Source organism: Sminthopsis crassicaudata, chromosome 4, assembly GCF_048593235.1.
Source record: "Sminthopsis crassicaudata isolate SCR6 chromosome 4, ASM4859323v1, whole genome shotgun sequence".
Classification (NCBI taxonomy): Eukaryota; Metazoa; Chordata; class Mammalia; order Dasyuromorphia; family Dasyuridae; genus Sminthopsis; species Sminthopsis crassicaudata.
The window spans coordinates 314,074,352-314,085,577 of record NC_133620.1 but is presented as its reverse complement, the minus strand read 5'-3'; the positions used below and the strand labels follow the sequence as shown (position 1 = coordinate 314,085,577).

The 11,226-nt window shown below is 38.6% G+C and overlaps 1 pseudogene; it reads left to right on the top strand.

Moving 5' to 3' along the window:
* Positions 1-233: 233 nt before the first annotated feature.
* On the top strand, positions 234-2,408 carry LOC141540777 (BSD domain-containing protein 1 pseudogene; annotated as a pseudogene).
* The last annotated feature ends 8,818 nt before the right edge of the window (positions 2,409-11,226 follow it).

The following is an 11,226-nucleotide window of genomic DNA, read 5'->3' as shown; positions in this document are numbered from 1 at the left end:
CAGCTATGTATGTGCAGTGATGGCTTTATTCAGTAGTTCAGTGATCTTCAAAATGGGATTCTGGGTCTCCTGGGGAATCATGACATAATCTGAAGTTGTGATGTAAACTCGGTTCTTTGATCTCAGTGACTCACTCTCTTGACCTTTCAAAGCTTATAAGAGCATAGCTTTTTCCACACTCACTTAAACACAAGGAAAAAATGGACAAAACAAATGGAAATGACAGCACAGACATGGACTATTGGTTTTATGGAGAATGTCAGATTCCCTTTCTCCACCTGGAAGCCCACCTGGAGGGCAGTTCATATTCCTTTTTAGATGCCAACAAGTCTGGAAAGAACCAGAACCAAGAGATTGACCTTACATGGTTATTACCTTTAGAAGGAAACTGAATTTCAGTGATGCATCAATAAACTTAACCAACTAGAACCAGTTACAGATTGTCTGTGCACAGTCCACTTTAGAGAGCAAGGCAATCCATCAATAGATAATTTAAGTGTCTACTATGTGCCAGGTACTGTGCTAAGAGTTGGGGATACAAAAGGAGCAAAAGACCTCCTAAAAAAGCTTACTATCTACTGGAGGAAACAACATGCAAACTTTCCATTACCTGCCATCACATCAGAAGCAGGATTCCTAGTCTCTTTCTAGGAGGGGGTTGCAATAGTTGAACATGTTGATGCCTGTTTACCAGCCTGCCTTTTACATGAGCAAAGACATGGAGTTAGGAGAGACCTCATGAGTTATTATGGGGACTGACAAGTAATCCATCTGGAGCATAGAAGACAGTAATATGAAAGATGGCTAGTAAGAGAGGGTCACGCCATTTGATTGATTTATTGGTTGGTTGGTTGATTTATGAAGGGCTTTGAATGCTTAATCAGAGAAGTTCAAGCTTTATTCAGTAGTTCAGAGATCTCCAGAGTAGGATTCTGGGTCTCCTGAGGGATCATGACATAACCTAAAGCAGTGTATAATCAATCAACTGGAGGGTGGGAAGATGAGTCATATCATATCTCCACAAAATTGCAAATTCTGTGGCTTCTCTTCTATACAGTCACACTTACCTTTCACCGATTATAACCCAATACCTCCCTACCCTTCCCCACACCAGCCACCACCCCTTTGCTAAAAGTAAAACCTTTCTCCTCTGTACTTGGGTTACAGTCCCTGGATTGGGGGAGAACAGGAGTCAATTATTGTAGTTATGCTGATGTCATTGGAAAAATCCTTCTTATAGTATACTGCTCTTTCCCATACTTCTCCCAGACCATTTGTGGCTACAGAAATCATGCAGGTAATGTATGTCAGATAGGCAAGATGGCAGGAAGGGAGGCTGGAGGTTGGTGGAAAAAGTGTCTATAATACCAGGAGGTCAAAAGAGAAATACACAGAAGCCTTGGAATTAATGAAACAGGACTTAAATGAATTCAGTCAGATGGCACAGCACGACACAGCATGTCCCATCACAGTCACTGCCAGTATGCTCCAGGAAAAGCTGAAGGTTCTCGAGGAGCAACAGGAAATATGAAGGGACTATCTGACTTTCTCAGAATGATCTCAGATCGTCCCCCTGATCAAACCATTGATTGTGATGCCATCATTCTGATGGACACCCCTTTGGGAACCATAGAACTTATGATAGTGCCAAAGTTCATCTGTATGGCCTTCACTCAGACCCAGTAACATACAGTAATGAACCCAATGGGCCTTCAGAGATGTTTGACATCTGGCTATCTCAGTTCCATTTGGAGGAAAAAAAAGAAGAAACCTCCAATCTGCTTAGCAGCAGGCTCTCCAGCCAAGCTCTTTCTTCCAAGATGGTTCCAGCAGCTGTTTCCCATTCAGAATTTTGGCACCAATACTTCTACAGGCTCCACCACTTAGAATAGAAAGAGGCCCAGAGGGATGCTCTGAAACAATGGACAGAACACAGTGTTTCTGAGGAAGCAGGCTGGGAGGAAGAGGAAGAGGGATCTTGGTAATATCTCTGCTGAGATTCCATCCTTGAATCTTTCTGAGGAATTTGGGAGTTGTGGTTATACCCTGAGCAGAGGTCACCCCATCAGAAAGCAGCATGTGACCCATGTCATCAACCCTGCTTTTATACCTGAAGCCCTAGCACTAGTGCAGACAGCCCCTGCTAAGAACCTTTCCTCAAAGCTTTTGGAAGTGACTTTGGAAGATCAAGTTCCCATAGCTGATGTAGTCAAGAAATAGGCCCACCTCTTGTGGAATGGTCCGAACCTTCAACTTCCACTGGGTGTCCAAGCAACTCTGAGCCCAAAGCAGTGATCAGAGTGGAGACTCTAAGAGAAAAAAGACCAAAAGACTTTGGGGTGTTTGAATTGAATTCAGACAGTGGAAAGTCCACACTTTCCAATAAAGAGAAGAAAGATGGGTCTTAAAGGCTAGAATCTAGGAGGGAGTTAGAAGTGAATGTGAAACAAAGTGACCCATCCTTCTTTATTCTGGTTAGGTTTTTAGGGCAGATCCCAACTGCCTCTTACTGAGTTTTGGCTAATTTTCACTGATTATAGCTGGGAGATGGGAAGGGAAGAGAAGAGAAGGGATATGGAAGGAAGAGGAAGGGGGAAGGGGAATAGGAAGGGAAGGGGAGGGCATGGGAAGAAGAAAGAAAAGAAAGAGAGAGAGAGAGACAGAGACAGAGACAGAGACAGAGAGACAGAGAGAGACAGAGACAGAGAGACAGAGAGAGACAGAGACAGAGACAGAGAGAGACAGAGACAGAAAGAGAGAAAGGAAGGAAGGAGGGGAGGAAAGGAGGAAGGAAGAAAAAGGAGGGAAAAAAGAAAGAAATGTGAATAAGAGTTCTATTCCCGACCTCTTTTTGTTTTGGGTGGAGCAGAGTTATACAAGAAGAACAAGTCATTACATGTTTCATCATATTATCTTTCTTCCTAAACCCATTCCTCTTACAAACTTTCATATTTCTATTGAGGTCATCCCTATCTTTCCAATCACCTATATTTACAACCTTGATGTCATCTTCAAATTTTTATCTTTATTCAGCTCATATATTCAATAAGTTGTCAGATTTTTTAATTCCTATTTTTACAGACTCTCTGGCATAAATTTTCTTCTCTCCAGTAAAAACAAAAACAAAACAAAATACCACCATATTTTAAGTCCTCATCAACTCAACCCTGAACTATTGCAATGATTTCCCAATTGGTCTCACTACCTCAAGTTTTTCCCAACTCAAATTCATCTTCCATACACTACCAGTTATTTATCTCAACTACAGGTTGGACTGCATCATTCTATTATTCATTAAAATCCCCCGTAACTCCCTATTGACTCTAATATCAAATATAAACTATTCTTTCAAAGACCTTTGCAAGTTGACTCCTTTCCAGCCTTAATATTGCTAGTATTTTCTTTTCTGCACAATTCATCTTGTTTTTCCTCAGGCTCACACCAAATACAACAAAAGTATCCCACTATGAATAAGAATTCAACATATATAATACTATCCTTTAAGTAGAACCACATAAAGAAAGAGGAATGGGTTTATATTCTAAAGTTTCTGCTGAGACTAAATCAAAAACAAATCATTTTTTGCACATAATTTTTGTATTTTGTATATTGGATACACAAAGAGAAATGATTCCTGATGAACAGTTGTGTTCATTGACTATAATGAAGGGAAAGGAAATGAACATTTATATAGTGTCTACTGTGGGTTAGGCAATGTGCTAAGTGCTTTTCACAAATGTTCTCTCATTTGTGCCTTATAACATCTGTGGGAGGTAGGTGCTGTTATTATCCTCACTTTATAGTTGAGGAAAACAGAAGTTGAGAGATTTTCATAGAGTTATACAACTACAAAGTGCCTGAGATCAGATTTGCCTTTTAGTCTTCTTGATTACAAACTCAAAACTCTATCCATCTAGCTACCTCTATGACCTAGTATTATGACCTCTAATGGCCTGTTATTTGACTATATTGGGTATCTCTCAATGAAACATATCTTAAAGAAATTCCCCTGCTTGCCTAGCCACATTTATCAAATTAATTAATGACTAACAATTGATATGGGCCAGAACTCTGAACTTGAAACAAAGGATTCTTACAAGAGACAATAGTTATCTAATTTAGAATAGTTCATATTATTGATTTAATCTTACAAGGAGATGTTATGGGCCAGAACTTGAAACAAGGTACTAAGTAGCATTGAGGAGGCAATGGTTAAATCTAGTTTAGCATTGATTTAATCCTACAACAAATAATGGTTTCCTAGTGATATAATGATTGGTGTATACTCAGTGTGGAGCTATAAACTAGAATCTCTCAGGGCCAGAGAGGACAAGCACACTAGAAGCTCTCAGAGGCTGAGACAGATTCATTCTATAGTCCACCTTTGTGGTGGCTGGAGGCTGAAGCACAAACCTTTGGATTTAGAGACATTGGGAGAGATTCAGAGGGCCGAGAAGGAGGCAGGAGCTCAAGCCCACCGAATCAAGGAGAGAGATAGGCCTCAAAGAAAGCTAACCAGGAAAGGAGACAAGACTTTGAAAGAGATAATAAAGAATTTGGACTTTAACACCTGGCTGTGGTGATTACTGAACTGAAAGGAAGGCTGCTCCCAGAGACCTCAAGAAAACCTCAACAGAGAACATTATATTTTAAAGAGAACATTATAAATAAAATATTATCTATAAGTCTATATATTATAGTTAGTTTTTTTCCTCTTAAAACATAATCATGTTCACTCACATTGTTTTCAATTAAAAGAAAATTTTAATATTGAGTATAATAAAATAGACAGATTGGGTGGTTCCTTGAAGGACAGGGAACTCTTGTATATTCCATTGTCTGTGTTAATCTATTGTCTAAGTTATTGACTTCGGTTTTACTGCTTGCTTATATAAACATGTTTGATAGTTATCTTCAATTGTTTTTTTTGTAATACAATTGTTTGGATGACTGAGAGCTAAGTTGGCTGAGAGCAAGTTAACTAGTATTTTCCTGGTTCCTGGAAGTTAGAGGGACTATTTCCCATCCAAGGCAACAAAGTAAAGTGCCTTTTATTCTGAACCTTTATGCTAGACTATAATCTCTTTGTGCAGTAGATTCCAATATTCTCCTTGGAAATAAGAGTGGAAAAGTGATCACCTAGTTGCAGGCCTAGTTCTGTCCTTCCAAGGACAGAAATCACAATCTCCCTATGAGATTTCTAGATTCTAGATATTATCTAACTAAATCTATCCCTGTAATACTAATTGCTCTAGGTATCTGATTCCTGTGATTCAATTCTAATTTATTTCACAAGGCAAGAAAGTTATTAGGAGAACAAAAAGGGATTTGTACCATTAATAAATGAAATATTGTTTCATCCCTATCACATACCCTTAATTTCTATTTTATATATATTCTGTAATATATATGAGTAATTTATAATTACAATTTATAAATAAATGTAAAAATATTGGGATATGGGCTTATTTTTTTCTCCCTGATAGACTATGTGATCAGAAAATTTGGAGATCATTGTAATACAGTTGACAACTTTCTGGGACAGGTGTTGCTTAAGGCTGAAAGGTTTGATACTTTGAAATAATAAAGAAATCCCCTTATTGGCTAGTGAGCAGGAAAACGCTCTGTGGACTTCAAAAAGGAAATGATAACTATCTCTCTCTGTCTATCAAGTGAGTCAAATTCTTTCATCTTCTTCTTGTAGGTCTATGAGCTTATAGCAACTAAAGCATATATCCTGTCTAGGTGAGTCTTAACTTGGGTTTTGGAATTTTTTTTTCTGTTTTCTTTATTTCTTAAATTACAGGCAACTGACCAATGTTTCTAAGATGGTCCTTTCTAGTCTTGGATTTAATCTTATAAATTTGAGAGGTTTTGATAATCTTGGGTCCTCAGATGGTGGCAATTGAGGACCTAGGATCTACATAAACTCTCAAACTCAAAAAACTGCCACACAGGCTATAAATAATGTACAGAATGTGAGGGAGGAAAGAGCTATGAGAGTTCTCCTATATCCTAGATCAGCAAATTGTACTCAAAGGATAGAATCACAAATGTGATATTAGTGTGTTAACATGGCATTAACACTGTTTTTTTAATTGAATTAGAAAGGGGTAAGGTGATTGGCCAGGCTGAAAATTGTTCACTCCACTGGAAGCTAAGTTTTGAAGTCGATAGAAAGCATAGAGTAGTCAAGAAGACCTGAGTTGGAATCCTAAGACTAGCTTTCCAGAGAGAAAGTATAACATGGTCCCTCCTCACCCTACCAATTTTCAGTCTCCCACAGGACTAATATGTTAGGTCGACAGAGGGTAGATAACTATTTCTCTCTCGGGATTCTGAGCTGTTAGGGATGAATTTTCTAGTATTTCTGTTCATAAGTCTCTGCCAGTATGCCCTGCATTGATTGATCCAATTAATTAGCCAGAGTTAATACCTTTTCATTTAGGAGTATTTACTAAGATAGCATAGCAAAAAAAGTTGGTATATAATATTCTTCCTGATAAAAAAAAAAAAATTGTCCCCTCCTCTCCCACAAGTACATACAGAGACTAGTGAGTTTGTAGTGGAAATATGCATTGCTGTATGATCCATGAAGACTTTTTTTTTTTTTTTTAATTGGGTTCATCTTATAGCTATAACTTGTGATCCAGTTTACTATGGAAATTTGCTAGGTGGTTTAATGAATCCTTATGTTTTGGCCTTCCCTGATTATGTATATGATAAGAAATCATAGCCTATTATTGAGAGAGTTCAAGACCACAACAATGGATAGGTCTTTTCTCATATTATAGCTTTATATTCCATAACTTAACCAAGTCCTCATTGCTCTTATGGAATTCTACCATAGCTCCTTTATCAATTCACTATCCTACTCTCCACAGTGGTTCTTCCAAACCTTTTCATCTCCTCAAATCTCCCATAGCTCAGCTCCCCTCCCCAAACCCTTCCAGCTGAGAATCTTGTCTCATATTTGAGGAAAAAAAAGTCATTCACTATGAACTCCTCCCCTCTGTCATTTTCTATCAAATGCCTTACCAAGTCTAATCCTTCTTGTTCAAGTGATCCCTTTTCATCCCATCTTCTGCAACAGATTGCCCCCATTGAGTCCACTTTTTTACTGGTTTTCCAATCTCTCCCTCTCTACTGGCTCATTTCCTAGTACCTATAAGCATGCCCAGATGTGCCCTCTCTTGGGGAAAAAAAAACCAAACAAACCTCTTTTGAGCCTTCTATATCCGTTAACTATTGTCCTATGTCTTTTCTGCTTTTAAGCTATGTTGTTCAATTGTTTGAGTAATGTCTGACTTTTTGTAATTCCATTTAGAGTTTTCTTGGCAAAGATATTGGATTGGTTTGCCATTTTTTTTTTCAGCTCATTTTTACAGATGAAGAAATTAAGGCAGACAATGTTAAGTGTCTTGTCCAGGGTCACAAGTGATTGAGAGCAAATTTGAATTTTGGAAGATGAATCTTCCTGGAGCAGCTAAATGACACAGTGGATATAGCAATTGGTCCTGAAGTCAGGAGGACCTGAGTTCAAATCTGCCCTCAAACACTTAACACTTAGAAGTTGTATGATCCTGGGCAAGTCACTTAACTCCTATTGCCACAACAAAAACCTAAGATGAATCTTCCTGACTCCAAGCCTGGCATATTCACTGTGCACCTAACTGCCCTTCAAAACTAAACTCCTTGAAAAGGCCATCTATCTTCGTTAGGTAAATCCACTTTCTTTCCTTTCACTCCTTACCTCCTTGAAATCTGGCTTTTGACTTTATAATTCCACCAAAACTGCTCTCTCCAAAGTCACTAATGATCTTTTAGTCACCAAATCTAATGACTTTTTCTAAATCCTCAATCTCCATGACCTTTCTTTAACTTTCAACATAGTTGATCACCCTTTTTTTTCCCTTTATACTCTCTTCTTAATATATATATATATATATTTGCAAAGCTATGGGTTTAAGTGACTTACTTAGAATCACATAGCTAGTCACATAGCTTTGATGTCTGAGGCCAGATTTGAACTCCTTCTGACTCCAGGACCAATACTCTATCCACTGTACCATCTAGCTGCCCCTGGGCATTCTCTCTAGCTATCCCCCATGCCAGGAATGTGTTCTCTCCTCCATACAAACTACTGACCTCCCTGGTTTCCTTTAGATTCCAACTAAAATCTCACCTCTACAGCAAGCAGCCCTCCCTCTGTCCTCAATCATTTCCTATTTGTCCTGGATATAGCTTGCTTCTTATGTATTTGTTTGTGGTTTTTTTTGTTTGTTTGTTTGTTTGCATCTTTCCCATTTTAAACTCCTTGAAGACAAGACTCTTGCCCTGAGGACTTTTACCTCTTTTTCTTATCTCTAGCACATAGTTGAAGCTTAATAAATATTTATTAATTGATTGATTGATTTACCCTTCTCACCTATAGATAAGCTCCTCCATCATATTTAGGAAGGGAGTAAGGGAATATTTTTAATGAATCCTATAACTCACTAGTGCACTAGTGGACAAGTGCTAATCCCTTGACTGCATTGTTGGCTCCCATCCTCAGCTGATCAACTCTTCTATCCCACAGGTATTACTTCATTCCCTGAGTGGAGCTTTCAAAGAGAATTATTTCCCCCTCTTTCCCTTTTGATAATTTTTTTTGTATAAGTTTTGCTGCTTGCACCTTTGGCCTCTAGATCTTGTTTATATCTACTACTGGCAATGATAAATGTCAATAAATGGCTTCTGAGTAGTGATAAATGTTGATGAACTGCTAATAAAGTTAGATCCTATATTGAATCTTGGAGTCATTGTTTTTCCTGTCATAATACAACCAAACTATATATATGGGTAATAGATCAAGTTTAGACCCCCAGAATATCTCAGTTCATGAACCAAAGATAAAAGCTAAGAGGAATTTTTCTGGCAAGAGTGCTCCTCAGACAGGGTTAGACAGACAATCTCACTGCCACCATGTCTTCTCTGGAGAAATAAAGGATCAAATCACAGAATCTCATGCTTCAGAAATAGGGAAGGTCTAAGTCCAAAAATTGTTGTTCAGGACTGAGACTAAGACTCTTTGCAGCTATACCTTATCAGGCAAGACTTTTTGCTTTCATTGAAGAGAGAAACAGCTAAGGATATGAACACTGGACCTCACAAATAAGGAATTCCTTCCTTCTTCCTAGGACCTTAAATTCCTGATTAGGGCTGAGAACAGGAGTCTTAGCAATCCTATCTTTGTAGGCCTGATCTCTTTATCAATGAGAACAAGGGTTGAGAATTCAAACCCAGTACCCCAGTGACAAAGACTTCCTCTCTAGATCCATGAGCTGCTGACCAAGGCTAAGAACAGGACTCTTGGGTTTGACACCTATGTCCCAATGAAAGGGAATTTCTCCTTTATTAGGGCCAAGATGAAGTTTTAACCCTATCAATATGGGTCTCAAATTTAAAGAGAACTTGTGGCAAGTAAATAATGTATTGCTTCTGATTAGATAAAAGTCCCATTCCTTTCCTGTAGTCCTCATGATGTTCTACTTCTTCTGGTCCGTCAAGGTTGGAACCCTCATAGAAAGACTGCCTGTGCTCCTTCTGTTTACTTTGTCCTCTCCCAGAGACTGGTGCTGCAGGGACATTACTACCACCAATAATGTGAAAATCTAAATCTGATTTTTTCTTTCCTTGATGGTGCCAGTTGGGACTAAATTCACACTGAGAGCAGAAATATTTAACAGGAAGAAGAATGTAACAGAGACTGAATTCCATGGAGCATGCATCTGACAACTTTAGAGATATATTTGACTCCACATGTCTTTATCTTTTTCCAAATGAGCCAGAACCCTTCAAGCTTCTGCAAAGGAAGTTTTTTAAGCTTCACTGGGTTATCCATATTGCTTTACTGGTGGCCAATAAGCAGATTGCTTATCTCTCAAAGTCTTAAAGCCTTTTGGTATTAAACTTCAACTGTGTCTCTGAAAGTTGCCGGTAGGGTTCTAAGGATATATAAGTCCCTCTACTCTTTTCCCAAGTTAAGCATTTGCTCTTTTCTACAAAAACAAAACAAAACAAAACAAAAAACACTGGGTTGGAATTTACACATTTGTCTATAAACTGCCCCCATTCCCATTGTGGCCTGTTCTCTAGATTCCTTGGAAAACTCAAGAACTATCTTTTAAGCTGTGCTTTATAATTAAGAGTCTCAACAGAGTATTACATAAAGGTTGCAGACAGTAACATTAGCAGAATTAGACAACCCAGAAGAAATGCTTCCAACATGGGGCAAAAGTCTTTGATTTTGATTCTCCAACTCAAGGTAAACTTACTACTGTGTAAACAGTACCGACAGCAGCATAGACTATGTGTGTGGGGGGTGTTTTGTGCCCCTGAGCCCACTTATTTAGGGCCCCTGCATCCTAATCAACAAATTCTCTCTGAGAACTTTGTTGTGCCTCTTCTTTGTGTGTGTGTGTGTGTGTGTGTGTGTGTGTGTGTGTGTGTGTGTGTGTGTGTGTAGATGTAAGGAAGATTTGGCTGTTCTTCAAGCACCTTAAAAGACTTGGCAGAACTTCCTGAGACCTAGGGCTTATAAGTCCTTGTGCCTAGCAAATTCCTTCCAGACAGAGGGCCCACAGAAGGCACTCCAGGGTTCCATCTGGGGTGCCAGAAATGTTACGGAATGCCAAAAGTGTTGGGATACTGGAATATGGGGTTGCAGTGTAATCTCTGAAAAAATTCAGGCTCAAACTGTCTCCAAATCAAGCATGTGATGCACCCTGTGGGTCTCCTCCTTAAATGAGAAGAATAACCCAACAAGAGTGAGATAAGGGGTTATAAAGAAAAAACAAAACAAAACAGGAAGACTGGTCAAAGCAAGGAAATTGGATGATCTCAGAGATTTTGCATACAGTCTGGACAATCTTAGAAAAGTATCTGTGATTGGATTAAGGTATGCTTAGAAAAAGGTAAAAGGTTCTTTTTGTTCTAATGATTTTTGAAAGAGAATAGCAGGATTATTGGAGTAGGGACCGCAACTAAGATTCCATCAGTTTGAGCCTGAAATCTTTCAGAGACAACATTAAGACACATGCCCTAACACTCCAACATTTTTGAGAACCCCAACAAAAAAGTTTTCATTTTCTCCCTCCATCTTATAGACAGTGGGAAGCTGAAATGTTTTTAATAAGAAAAGTGTGTAAATAGCAAATAAGAGCTGCTGCATCTTCCCTCCCC